The 14,635-nt window shown below is 48.8% G+C and overlaps 1 protein-coding gene across 3 annotated transcripts in view; it reads left to right on the forward strand.

Moving 5' to 3' along the window:
* Positions 1-14,424, forward strand: part of LOC114848209 (SLIT and NTRK-like protein 3) — a 38,251-nt gene extending 23,827 nt beyond the window's left edge. For 2 of the 3 annotated variants that reach the window (XM_029138517.3, XM_029138516.3), the window contains exon 8: positions 13,746-14,424. The gene's annotated coding sequence lies outside the window, so the exon portion shown is untranslated. The remainder of the gene's footprint in view (positions 1-13,745) is intronic. The other variant, XM_055505864.1, reaches the window with a different exon arrangement.
* Positions 14,425-14,635: the final 211 nt, after the last annotated feature.

The raw sequence follows: 14,635 nt of genomic DNA on the forward strand, positions 1-14,635 counted from the left end.
TAAGCAAAAATGGATTTTGCGAAGCATCCACCCAGGCGTCCTCACAAAGCACATCGAGGATCTACATTTTCTAGAAATGTTGGTCTATGCAACCCAAGGAGTAAAGGACTACACAGAACTAAACACTAAATAAAACACAAACACTCCGCAAAACAAAGGGCAGGAAACAAAGGGCCAAATATCTGCAACTCAAAAATAATACATGACACGGCATTGATAACATGGCCTGGTAAGACGTGGTGAACCAGTTAGGCCCAGTTAGGTCGGCATGAGTGGGATGTATGCACAGGCAGAGGCACAGGTGAGTTAAACTGACTGATCGTGGCAGCCAAGGGCAAGGTCAGGCAGTGGGCGTGGCTGGATGCAGTGGGCGTGGCCAGACAGAGGGGCGTGGTCGGTGCGTGAGATCGTGACAGAGGGGACATGAAGAGAGAGAGCGAGAGAGAGAGAGAGAGGAAGGACCCTGACAATATCCAGCATCCAGTGCTCTTTGTATTCCCACCTCCACCTCTGTGTGTGTGTGTGTGTGTGTGTGTGTGTGTGTGTGTGTGTGTGTGTGTGTGTGTGTGTGTGTGTGTGTGTGTCGTAGTTAGCAGTCGGCTCCTACCCTGAATACCGATTGCTTGGCTAATGCCGCAGTTTCTTTATTTATCCCAGGTAAAACAGCTCAGACTCATCCAGCTTTAGTTCCCCTCCACGTTTTCTGCCTAGCAACCAGGCAGTTTGTGGACCACACTCACTTCATTATGTCCAACAAACTGCCCTGATGCATTAAAAAAATAATATAATCAATGGAAATATTTTTTTCCCAAATAAATGAGGTGATTCGACAGAATTACTAACAATAAGCGTTCTCTTGATTGACTAACTTGTTTATTAACAAATTGCTTCTGCTGTGCAGCGCACTTAAGAATGTGATAGATCATATAATGCTTGATTACAATGTTGTTTTGATGAGAAGTAGAAAATTAGAAAGACACCATAGGTGGCTCCGAAAGGTGTAAAAGCTCCGTCTGAAAATGCTTTTTGGAGTCTGCTGTGCTTGCCCTCATTTTTATTTTCCTCTTTCATTCCATCACTCCACGGGACATTCTTCTTCTTCCTCTCCCCCGCTGTGTCTGCCTCTATAGAAACAGTCGTCGTATACTTCTGCCACATGTGGACAGTTGATGGCAAAATGAATTTCTCTCACCCCCAAAATGATGAGAGACGATGGGAGACCAGGGCACTGCTGATGTTGACTGCAGCAGAAGATGGTGGTTAAAAAAAAAATATTCAAAATAAATTAAGTCATCTGGGTTCCAACTAGAATTTGCACATGTCTCGACTGTGCATTTTTCAAGCTTGACAGAGCTTCCTATGACAATACATTTGTAATTATAACTAAGATCACCCCGCAACTTCGTGAGAGGTTAGAGGCCCAATTGTTGAATCAGACAAAAGCACAGCGGAGGACCCGAAAAGTGCACAGCTGAGCCGACTCAGCAGAGCAGAAAGTGCTGCTCTGTTCAGCTCGTTCCAGCCCCGAGGGGCTTTTTTTGAGCGTTGCAATGTAAATGCGGCCTCGCCACATGCATCACTCTGCATGTGGACCGGGCCTGCGCTTTCTGCTCGGGGCTGGTTGAAAAGCAGCGCACGCGCGGCGTCCGGCTTTTACCCGTCGCCATCCGAGGCTGCAGCGCTCAGAAGCTCCTGCCGCCGAGCTTCCAGGAGCTCCTCGTTTCGGCCGCATTGCTCCTCGATGGGTTATTGCTTTATTACAGCCGACTGCCTTGCAGCTCTTTCTCCTCTCATTTCAGCCTCATAGAAACACTGAAGCGTGCGCCCTCTCCTTCTCCCTGTCTCCATCTGCCTCTCTCTATTTACCTCACGCTCTTTCAAGGCACACATTTGAAGTCGTCCTCTTACTCCTCTTCGCTGGAGATCAAAAGCGCCGAATTGGACACTGAGAACCTGTTTACGCTTGATCTTAAGGGTCAGCTCCGTTTGTCCGACCTTTATTTTCTTTAACTGACCGTGATAATCTACTTAGAAACACAAGTCCAGAGTCCTTGACTCACTTTCCAGAGAGCATCTTACTGCAGCATTCAATATCATCTCTTATTGTTTGTACATGTCTTTGCGCAGAAATGTTGCTAATGCTAATTGTGAAACATACTGAGCCGATTTGCATATCTCTGCAGCTCCAACTACCCAGTAATGGCAAAGAAACACACGTTAGGTACTTGTCAAACAATCTGTATTGTGGAGCAGATCCTTCTCAATGCGGACGACTCTGCGCTGAACTAAATTTAAGCGCAAGGAGCGATGTGGCGAGCGAAACACCACCAAAGGGCAAAGGCTAAAAGCAGCAGCAGCAGCGAGCTTAAGAGGTGACACGTCTGCTCTTAACGTGTTCCCCTAATGAAGGCGGCTCCGCTTCCGTTCCACCGTGCGCCCAGAGTCTATTTCCAGTTTCTCCGGGGCGTCGGGGCTGTGTGTGTGTGTGTGGGGGGGGGCTTGAACTTTAGCGGCAGCGGAGGCCGCCGGGCCTGGGAGGAGGAGGAAGGAGACGAGGAGCGGCACCTGAACCTCATTAACCCGCTGTTTGACGAGTGCGACGAGAGGGAACACGGCGAGCATCTGCTTCCATTACAGCCAAGTGTCCGCTCGTATTACGCGTCGGACGCTGCTGAGCCTCTGCAGACGGAGCCTGGACCCGTTACACCAACACACCTTTCAAACGATATTCGACAAACGAATCCTTTCTCTTGCGTAACTCACGGAGAAACATTTCATGCTAGCGATGCATAAATTCCCACCTTAAAGATCTCCCTAAAAATGCAGACAAGCTGCTTTTCTGCTCTTTTTTCCTAATGTAGCCTTAAGTTGAAGACATTTATATTCCACACAGCAGCATCGCTGTCTGTTCAAACCCCCCTTTTTATGGCTGCCTCATTCAATAGAATGGTAATATTTTCTTTTTTATTTCTCCCGACTGAAGTCTGACATATAGCGTCGGTGTGTTTTTGAACTCGCGGAGCTTCGCATGGCAGATTGGGGGGAAGGTTTGGACACTGTTCAGCTCCTCGTTGGTATTTCGGTCCATCCCACTGCAGAAAATATTAACCGGCACAGCAGTCTATCATTTTATCCGTAGACCTGGTTCATCGCAGGGACGCAGGAGCTCACATATATGTGCTGCTTCCTCGCGTCTACTGTGACCATCGATCGTCACTAGTGCGTCGTCATCCTGGTGCATCACTGAGTGGGTGATGAGCAGGGGTTCCCCAGCATCAGGATCCCCTTCATTCGGCTCCATCATAAAAGATGAGGTATTTTAATGACGGTGTCCCACACACACACACACACACACACACACACACACACACACACACACACACACACACACACACACACACACACACACACACACACACACTTTTAATGACAGACACGCGCTAGTATTTCATTTAATATTCATGTCTTTTTACGTAACCTTTACGTAACTTTGGGACATGTACACGTTTCTGTGTGTGTGTGTGTGTGTGTGTGTGTGTATGTGTTTGTGTGTGTGTGTGTGTGTGTGTGTGTGTGCGTGCGTGCTCCATGCACGTCTATGTGCACTGGTGTGTGTGTAGTTTGGGTCTTTTCTCTGTAGTTTCCCTCATTATGAGAAAGCTCTTTAATGTTTGTCTCCCAGTGGAGAGGGGAAGGGAGTGTGAACATGTTATTGCGGAGAGTGAGTGGAAGAAAAAATCTAAGGGAGGGAGCCAGACAGACACTCCTGCTGGAGCGGTGCGATCTCTCAGATGATGACACCCTCATTTGTCTCAGCGGGGGCACCGGCGCTCGCGTTCGCCGTCACTGGGCAGGCGTCCCCGTCTTCTGTGACCTCAGCAATGTACCGCAGGCCTGCAGACGATGAAGGAGGAATGATTGGAGTGTTTTACTTCAGAGGATAATACAGCTGGAGGGGCAGGAAGCGCGAGTCGATGGAGAGGAGGTGGCGAAGGAGCGGAGGTGAAGGATGAGAGTTAGATGCGTGGATGAGGGAAGAAAGAAGGGAGCAAAGAGGCACAAGAAGAGGCTGAGGAGAGATGATGGCAGGCAAGGAAAAGGCAATGTCTGCTCCCATCAGGCTGACTGTACATAACAGTGACTGGAGAGCCCTCAGCAATGTGTGTGTGTATGTGTGTGTGTGTGGACAGGGTTGTATATGTGTGTCTGGGCATGCTCTGTTGGTCACTGATAACCCCACAGCAGAACTGTCACAGTCACGCTTTCACTCAGAGTCACAGCAATGTGGGCACAGGCTCCGTGTGTGTGTGTGTGTGTGTGTGTGTGTGTGTGTCCATCTGCCTCTCCCTGTCACTGTCAGCCTGCCTCAGCGTCGCTCCGTTGCCATATACCTCTCCAGTATCAGAGGCCATGATTTTCGTCGGCTCAGTGGCCGCGGCGGGAGGCCGCGCATCGGGAAGAAAAGTCTGAGTGTGTTGCACCGCGCAGCTAACAGGAGCCTCGCGGCCATTAGCCCTGCACAATAGCGGAGCAGCCAGCTGGAGGGCCGGGAGGCGTCGTGGTGGGTTGTCGCTGGACCAAAACACAAAACAAAAAAGACAAGTTGGTAGCGCGTCGCCACTCACTCAGGCCTCAGACCTGGACGATGGCGGAGCAGATACAGTAACACAGACGTCGCTTATGCTAGCGTTCTCCTCTGTGTGTCCAATGGGTTTGATGACTTGAGGCAAAGGGAAACTCTTTAAATGACATTTTCAAAAAAGCTCCACCAGCTGTCAGAGATCCTCATTAAAACCATTTTTCTTCCCCAGGCCTGAGGGCACAAATGCCACAGTTTGCCATTTTACAGTCACAAATATTAATAGCAATAAATATTAACAGTAAGCTTTGACAGATCTTCGTGTTTTTATTAATTCTATAGAGTCATTTTGACTAATGTTTTTATTATCTTATCTATATGATGGTATCATGTTGTAATTCTGCAAATGAACGATTTCGAGCAGGCTGTGATTAAAGCGAATTCATCAAAATTAAACGTGTCGCACAACACCCCAGCGCGCGGCGCCGAACCTATTCAATTATCTTAAAGCGCAGCGCGTCGGAGACGAGCCGCGCGACGTGTTTTAATTTTGATGGATTTGCTTTGAGGGCGGCTCGTCGCGCGTGTGGAAGGAAGGCTGCCGCCCGGCTGTGATTGCACATAAAGTGGGTTATTGAAGTTTGAGGCAATAGTCAGACAGTAGTTTGGCTCAGTTGACATTTTGAGAAGGACAACGTTCCACATGGAAATGACTTAAACAGGGAAGATCGTCACTTACAGTATGATGATGATGATGATGATGACGATGATGCTCACATCAGCTCAGACAACCTCCACGTCATAAAGGTAATAGCAATGTATAGCTAGAACGTCTTATTCTAGGGCAAATATCTCCATCAATTTTTCTGCTGATGCCTCAATGGGTTTTTTTGGGGGGGGCTTCACTCAGAACCACAAATGTCAGCCTCATTCAGTCGCTGCAGCGTCAGTCAGGGGACCCTCGTTAAGTGCTGCAGCGCTGACTCCATGAGTCATCTGATAATACGAGCACGTAGCATTCATGATAATTCATCCGAGGCATTTCAGACCGGATGAAAGTGATGGACCACCTGACATCAGCAGAGCTCAGCCAGATAGTAATAAACGGCTGCACGATGTTCACACACGGTAGCAGAATAAAGGAGGATCTGACAGTCCTGGTAGAGACTATTTACTGGAAAATACCACTAATAATATGAGCTAGTACTGAACTGAGATAGTTACAGCCATGTACAGCAGGTACTTACTGTACACTAGTTAAATGATGACACCGGCCTCCGTGTTGTGGCTGCATAAGCAGAGAAAGAGTTTGTTATAGTGAAGGCAGAAGTAAGTGTCAAGTCATAGTCTACTCCTGCAATTAGAGCCCCAAGCAGTGAAGTCACCCCTTAAGATGCTGCTAATGATCTCAGTCGTTGGACATGAGGAGCGGCGCGCTCTGCAGGCCTTTAAATGATTTAGGGCCATTACGACGAACAGAGAAGCTCGAGCGCAGCCGCTGATATTTCACTTGGCAAACATCCAGTGCTCGCGCGGCGCCGACCACAATAAATGCTGCAAAGCCCTTCACAGCACCAGCAGGCGCCTCCCGCCGCCGCGCCGACCGTGCGACTTCCTGTCGATCCTCTCGGTTTGGGCCGCGTGTCGAGCGGCCGCGTTAGCGTGGACGCGCTACGCGTTAGCGTGGGACACGGGTTCGGCCCGTCGGACGGTTCTGGATCTGAGATTACATGAGATTAACTAACCCCGCGTATCGCGCTGCACACTCCATACGATGCCGTGTGTTTGTTGCTGGTCTGTGGCCCTCAGGCCAATCGCTTTAAATGACTTCACGCTCCGCTCGGCAGCAGCAACATATCTGTCCTTCGCTGTTTAGCTCTTTTTCCAGTTTGATATAAGAACGTCACATCATGTCGCTGGTCGCACGGCTGAGGACGCCCGAAGTGGCGCCCAATGAAAGATTCATGGTCCCCCTTCAATCTGAGCTGAGTGTCGTTCTTCTCTGCTAGCGGACGAGCACAGTAGCCTTCGCGGCTAATGGACATGGTCGTGCGTTTCGCTTCCTGGGCGCTGCGGTAGCCCACGGTGAGCGAGGAACACGTTTTCAATTTACGGACGACAAACGGAGAGCGAAGCGGACGCTTTTCGGAGCTACCTACGAATGTTGCTTTAAATCGAAGACAAAGGCCTGGCAAAGAATGTGTCATTCAGCGGGCGCCAAGTCAGATTTCACTGTTTGTGCCACGCATATAATTGTTTTGCTGCATTGTGCAGTGGCCCTTTCTCATTTTTAAGTTCGCACTCGTCACAAATTTGTCAATATAAAGACGGCATAACGACGTATTTTGTCAGCTGGAGAATAACTAATTTTAATGCGCTGTCAGGTTTACAATGAAAACGTAATTACAGTTTCGACAACACAAAGGGGAACGGAGCTGGAGGATCAGGCTGCTCGCTGAGATCCACACTTTGATTTCATTTTGTGCTTTTTTATTACCTTTCTGATTGGTTGGTGATTAATTGGTTTTTACATTAGTCTTGCATGTCTGAACTGACTTCAGGGCATTGAAATAACTTAACACGCTCCACAGCCACAGAGGGAAGATAAGGACCAGATTCATTATTGTGTCTGGTTCACATTAACGGAAATATGGTAAATATTACTAATAAAAAGCATGAAATGCATCTTAATTCTCCGTAAAGGCGCTTGTGATGACTCAGCACTTTTTTTTCAGCGTGATCTCCCGTCTCCTCGTGGTGACGGCGTCTCAGCCTGTACTCTTACTGTTCTGCTGACAGTCCTCATCGTGTTCCCCGCTCTGGAGGGGCTCGGTAACACCGCTCGCTCCCCGCGTATCATAAATCGTCTTCATTTTCCGAGTTTCCCCACTCGCCCGTGTTCACAGGGCGCTTGACAAAGCATCCTAATTTCTGCAACAGTTCACTGATTACCAAACAGCCTGACAGCCCGTTGGCAGCAGCACAGCCGGACGGGGCCCGTCGGGCGCCTCCGCTCCCGGCCGGAGCTCGGCAGAGCTGATTGTTGGGGGAACAGCGAGACATTTTTCAGCCTCGATGGCTGCCAGCTTATAAATAGCTCCCTGTAGTCCGAAACTGATGGAAGGTCAATTTGGTGGATCAAAGGGGCTCGACGGGAGCCGACCTTCTGCCCCCGTAATTTCTGGGGTTTCAATCTGTATTCTTCTGTTTCATGTTATCTTGCTCGGCTTCTTCTACCTACACAGCGTCCGTGTGCTCTGCACCATCTGTGCGCGACGATACCATGCTTTTATCCTTAATTAAATCCTATTGCTGTGTAATTATAAAGAGGTTTGTTTTTGTTTTTTTAACAAAAGTCCATCTTGTCGACACTTCGTCTTCACTTCTGTGGCTCCAAAAATACACTTTAGTGCATTTGTCAATTTTAAGTGATGTGATTGGAAGGAAGGTGTATTTTGGAGAGCGTAGGAAGCAGGAAGTCAGGAGTCAGAACTAGCAGAGGGTGAAATGTTTTTAGAAGTTCCATTTTTATCTCCACTGCACAGTTTGTAGTTCTTCTTTCACTCCTGCTTCCTCACTTTATACGAGAGCCAGGACAAATACTATATAAATATGATATTGACAGCAGACAGTGTGTGTTATTTTGGCTTCAGAAGAATAATCTCAACTTCATCTTTAGGTTTTGAGGCTTCATAATGACCTGCATAACATACACACATCTTATGTAATAATGACTGGTTACGATCAAATGCTAAGGTTAATAAAAACAGATGTTTTTCCAGAACCTGCTGATTTGTAAGCTCTGAAATAAACAGCAAGGGTGACTGTGAGCAGACTGAATGCTTCACTAATGCTGCCGTGGTTCAGTAGATGGTGTAAATCTCTTCAGCCAAGCGACCACATCTTGTAGCATCACTTCCCTTTTTCTAATAAAATCTTCAGCAACTACATGAAGCTCCTTCACGATATTTATTATGAAACTCCACCTCAACAGCCAGTGTGATTTATTATAAATTGTCCCAAACGTGAACACGACCCCTGTTTTAAATTAGAGTAACCGCGTGTTGGTTTATTAACGTTGACCCTCACACTGACTGTGGGCTATGCAGCTACACACAGCAGTGAGTCTCATTAATGAGGCCGTTGCTGGTGGACACTCGGTGTGATTCAGACCAGTGGCCACAGCCGTTGCAGGGCCTGCAGCAGCGACGCAGTGGCTGCAGAGCTGTGCTGCTGATGACGACAGGACCGCGGCGCTCGGACCCTTAATGTGGCATCTGTGCAGCCACTGTGTAAACCGTATAGGAGTCGCACACTTACATTGTTGTGCAGAAACAAGGGATTGTAAATCAGAAAAACAATCCCAAACCCCGCAGACACTTGCAATTATGCTACAGCAATAATTAGAACAGAAGTCGTGTTGTTGTCACCAGGTTACAAATGCAGCTCAGTCACTTTCGTCCATTTACTGTAAGTGATTAAATCAAGAGGAGCTTAAAAGTCACCCTTTTTGTTTATATGCAGGTAATTGTTGGTGCTTCAAGCAGTAAAGCAGTTGTTAATTTCCACTTGTCTCCAGCACTTTGTCCTTTCCTGCCTTTCGTTCCCGTCTAATTTTAGTGCCCTCCCTACAGTGCGATACCGTTTCCCTCCGTCGCACAAACTGCTGCGTCCAAACAAAAGCACGCTGGAAACTGCCAACGTGTCGCGCGCGGCTGCAAGGTGGTGTTTAGTCCGGACGATGGCCTCCCGCCCACCTCACGCTGTTTCCCTCTGAATCGCTGTGACTGCAGCGTCACGGCGGGTGAGGCCGAGTGGCGCCAACCAGCGCCGCGCCAGACGGACGTCGACGGGGGCGTTCCAGGATAGGGATCTCCTCCCCAGGGTCACCCCTGGTGCTGGGATGCTCTGTTCTGCAGGAGAGCAGCGCCGCTCTGACCCCGTCACACAGCGGCGGCGGCGCCGTTATCTGCTCCGGCAGGTTCGGCCCAGGGGGAGCTGGGAGTCGGCGCCTTGGACGTCGTCCTCTCCTGCGGTTCAGCTCGCAGTTTGTTTGTGTGGGTTGGTTATCTGATGACATCTCCTAATCCTGCTCACGAGTATCTCTATGCGGCCTGTTGTACAATGCCTCACTGTTACAGTGGATTACTCCACAAAATAGGGTCCGTAACCTTTCCGCTCTTAATCTCTATACAGCGCCAGCTTTAAAGGGCCATTTTTCTTCGGGATGACAAGCTCCTCCCGAAGCTCGGCGCATTTATTTATGGTAAGCTCTTTGTGTGTCCTGCAAATAGTTACTTACAGTACTCCTGCGTCCAGGCTGTCGTTCCTCTAAAGCAGTGGTCCCACTGTACAGTAAGTGAGACCGCTCGTTGTGATCACCATTTGCTCCCACGCCAGCCATAATTTGGTGCCGCTAGGTGCCAATTGTTTCCATTTGCACATTTTAGCACACACTCCACAGGAGGCCGTTAGCAGCACATGTATTAGCGCCACTCAATTACTTTACCTGCGAGCAATATTGTTTGTATCAGTCGTACAAGTCGGATGATGCGATTTCATCCTCCGCCCATGGACCATCAAAGCGCTTTGTTTTGATTCGTCTGCGTCGTGTAATAATTTAAAGTGAGTGCCGTGTAGATAAAGAGAGGGGGGGGGGTGGAAGAAAAGTGCCTGACGCCGGTGGTTACAGCCGATTCCCAAGGCTGCCGCACGTTGTAGGTTGACTGCTCCTGTGTTCCTCTGGAGGTGTGCGTGTTTAAAAAAGCTCTGGAAACATTCCGCCGCTGTGAGAAATCGCTTCAAAGGGGCATTTCAGCGGTGTTGACTGCGGCGAGATACGTCTTAAAGGAAACACTTTCTCTGTGTGATAGATCTCGGTAGAGGTGCATCCAAAGAAGACAGAAGAGGCAATATGTATGAAAATGAGCGGGGGCCTCAATACCAACAGAGAGGAGATGTTGTAAGACACTATCCCCTGAATATCACCGCTCTGGGATGCATCAGTCGTCATGGCTCCCGGTGAGCCGCATTAAAGAGTTGTCTCCGCGCAGCGAGGGGAACGACAACAACACACGCACATGCAGAGGCACGCGTTCCGTACAGAACGGTGCACGGGCAGCTACGAGGACGCGCTGGTCCACAATGAGGCCGTCATAGACCCGCTCACGGCCCTGCTCTCTGTGGGGACGCGTTCAAAGAGGGAAACGGAGAGTGAAACCAGTCCGGCGGTTCACGGACGGCGACACATTCGGTCCGGCTCCAACACACAACGACAAAGTGCTGAGTAATGAGTCGACAATGTCTGACTTCATGATGAACCGTCGATGTTCACCCTGTCATTAATCAAAACCCAGAATCCAGCAGGCTTCATTAGTTTAAATCCAAGCATTCACATTCAACCACTCAAAAGCCTGAGTCCAAGGTCCACACAGAACCAGCGCGCACAAAAATGGACTACAGGTCCACATTTATTACTGCTTCTTGACTAAGGAGCTTGAGCCGGTGCCTTTACAGGAACCTATTTGTTCTTTTGCCGGATTCGAGCCACATCTGCGGCCGTTCAGGCGGTAAATTCGCCGGCGTTATCTGCCGCCGCAGACGTGCAGGACTGCGACACCGGGAGGCCTGTCAGGTGCCGCGGCGGTAATTAAGATGGTCACAGGAGGAGCCTCTCATCATGTGACGCGCCGGGCCCCGCGTCCCCTGCTGCCTCCTCTCCACTTCCTGTCTCTGTCTCTCTGTCCTCGCTTCCTGACAACCGGGATGCTGACAATAGCTCCAACAAAGATGAAGCGAAATTGGCTGCAGCTGGATTCAGCTTCCCAAGACACACAATGGAAGGAGCCGGTGCTGTAATTGTCGCTCTGGATTCCTGCACACTGTTCGGCAAACTCTCTCTCTCCCTCCGATCGCCCGCTTTTCCATCTGAGCTTCTCTTCCCGTGAGGTTTGCATTTCTGCCTGTCCCTCTCTCCTGCCTCCTCTCGAGTCCATCTCAGCTTTTCTTTCGGTCCCTCTCTTTCCGCCGTCTTCTCACCTTGTTCAACTCAGTACAGTCCATTATTGTTGTTTGCTAAAGTAGAACTATAATTTCACAGCTGAGGAGCCAGATCAGGTCTGGAGTAGTGATTAATAATCTGACGATGAATAACGATTTCATCCTCGGTTTTCAGCTGTGGGTAATTATTTGCTGTGTAATCGTGGAATGGATTTGCTCACGAAAAACAGACTTATTCAAATGTGGGAGAGAAGCTGGAGTGCCTTGGGTGTGTCGATGCATCCATGAAGCTAAATTTACATGGGCGGGTTTAAAAATAGGCCCAGGAATGAGATTAGAACATTAGCATGGCTGTCACTTCAAGCATCTCTGGTCCTTAAGTCTTACCCGGGCTTGTTTCTACCTCTGAAGTGAGGCGCACTGCCAGCCTATCCCGCTCATCACATTCAACACACACTCAAGTCTGATGAACGTGTCAAAAGAAGCCATGCGAGGAATTTCATTCTCTTTGTCCTTGTATCTTTTCTGGGTCTATAACAGTAACGGTTTGCATTCATTTTCTCTGTGGAAGTCGGGCGTTTTCAGAGGTGACGGGTGTTTTGTTTTGTATTTTTTTTGTTCTGTTCCGCTTTCGTTTTTTTTTTCTCAATGGGTCTCAATTTAAGCAATAAACCAGAAGCTGTAGGACACAGAATACACTGTAGCTCACTACTACACGGTAATTCACATACAAAAGAGAATCACTTGATTCTGGGCGCGTGAAAAAAGCCTTTAACAAAACATAATTGACACTTTGAGTCATAACTGAGTGTGTGTGTGTTTACCCAGCTTTGGTTATTTTGGATCGGCCTGAGAATGCTAACATCCACCATAAGCTGCTGAGCAAAACAAAGGTCACAATGCAGTTAATCCTGGTTTTCATTGCAGTGCTACAGCAGGCAGCTGCGATTTGTACAGTGTGTGTGTGTGTGTGTGTGTGTGTGTGTGTGTGTGTATGTGTGTGTGTGTGTGTGTGTTGGTGTGTGTGTGTGTGTGTGTGTGTGTGTTTCAGGTGAGCCCGCTCAGGTTTGGTTATTCTAGGTGTTGCCGACTAGAAAGTGAAATTATTTTACTGTTGGTACAAGTTTCTCTATCTGGTTGCCAGGCAACCAAAAGCCTTGAGCTGGTCGGCAAAAAGCATGTGTGTGGACGGACATCCAGATACTCACACACACACACGCATACACGCATATAAGCACACACACCTGTACGTTGCTGCGGTAAACAACAGGCTCTAGTGGCTGGTAAACAACAGCTATCACCCCCGTCACAGTGTCCACTCTGGGGTTTGCTCACAGATCACATGCCAGATCACAAACAGAGCAGTGTGTGTGTGTGTGTGTGTGTGTGTGTGTGTGTGTGTGTGTGTGTGTGCGCGTACAAAAAGGGGTTGTTATTCCCTGGCAAGCAGAACTATCTAAACAGTCTAAACAATGCCATTTTAAAATCCCCCCGATGCACACACACACACACACACACACAGACACACACACAGACACACACACACACACACACACACACACACACACACACACACACACACACACACACACACACACACACACACACACACACACACACACACACACACACACAGTGACAGGAAGCAGCTCATCCCCATTCAAGCGTGGGAGATAGGCGTCAGGTGGAGTTTTTTTGCAGTACATTTTCTCTTGATGACAGGTCGGGTAATGAGCCATTAGATTAACACCAAACAGAGGAGGTGGATTCGAATGTAAAACGCCCGACGCCGCTCCGCTCCTGACTTGGGCTTTTCTGTGGCGCGAGCCTGCACTCGCTTCGCTCAGAATAAGGCCAATGATGATAGAATGAGGCAATCTCTGCTCTTTAGGGCGTGTGTATGTGGGAAGACACAAACATGGGCAGAGGCTTGTGTGTGCATGTGCATGGGGGTGTGTGAATGTGTATATGCACTCATTAAAGCACAGAGAGTGGGGAGAGAAAGGCTCGGGAAAGAGATCCCTCCATGGCCGTCAGCGAGGATTTAGTGACGAGGGAGTAGAGGGTCTCTCATCTTTCCCCACGACGTCCCCCGTTCTCCCTGCTCCGTTTCCTCACTGCGCTTTGTTAATTGCCATTGTTCAGTACTGTAAATTCCCGTTTTCAGCACATGCCCTGTGAGGACGACGCTCCAACTGCTTTTACAGTGAACTGTTCTGTAGTCCAACTCTGAAAGGACCGGATCTGGACCTGACCGGACCGCACCGGACCGGACCAGACCAGACCGCACCGGACCGGACCAGACCAGACCGCACCGCACCGCCTTGGTCTGCAGATGATTGGATGAGTAGCCGCCCTCTGTCTGTTGAACACACACAGATAAACAGCACAGCTGGAGTCAAACCTGCTCGCACACAGTGAGCGTTTCACAGCATTTGCCGTGAATGCAGGCGTCCTGACTGGGTTAATAATACTCTGACTCGTGGCTGCGTCAGGCAGACGCTCCAGCTTCACGGTGCAGAGGTTGACGCCAGAGGGGAGCGCTTCAGCATCGTCTTTAATCTGAGATGGAGTCGTGCACGTGCGCCCCGAGCGCTTCGGAAATCGACTCTATGACAACGTGCAACGCGCTGTTGATTCCTTCATTCTTATTTGCTCACGTCATATCTATTGTCATGTCTCATGACATGTTTCCTGACAGTTGTATGGTCTGGTCCATTTTAAGCCAGATGGATGTGGACCCTCTCACACAGTATGTCAATATAAATATCCAGTAAAGTGACATAATACAATAATAATTCCGCAAACCGGAACAAAAATGTTAAATAAATATTTTGTAAAAGAGACTGCATTGCGTTTTATTCTAAATTTCACATTGTAGCCTTTGCTGCACATTTAACAGGAGCTCACTGGGACTTTTGGACATATTTTTACACACTGGTCTCTGTAAATGAAAGACATATTGCCAGGACACGGCTCCAATCTGCAGGCCCCGTGACAACAACTCAGCAGCAGCTCTGACACAATATCTATAATCCCTGACATGTTCTAGGGCTG

This window comes from Betta splendens, chromosome 22, assembly GCF_900634795.4.
Source record: "Betta splendens chromosome 22, fBetSpl5.4, whole genome shotgun sequence".
Lineage (NCBI taxonomy): Eukaryota > Metazoa > Chordata > Actinopteri > Anabantiformes > Osphronemidae > Betta > Betta splendens.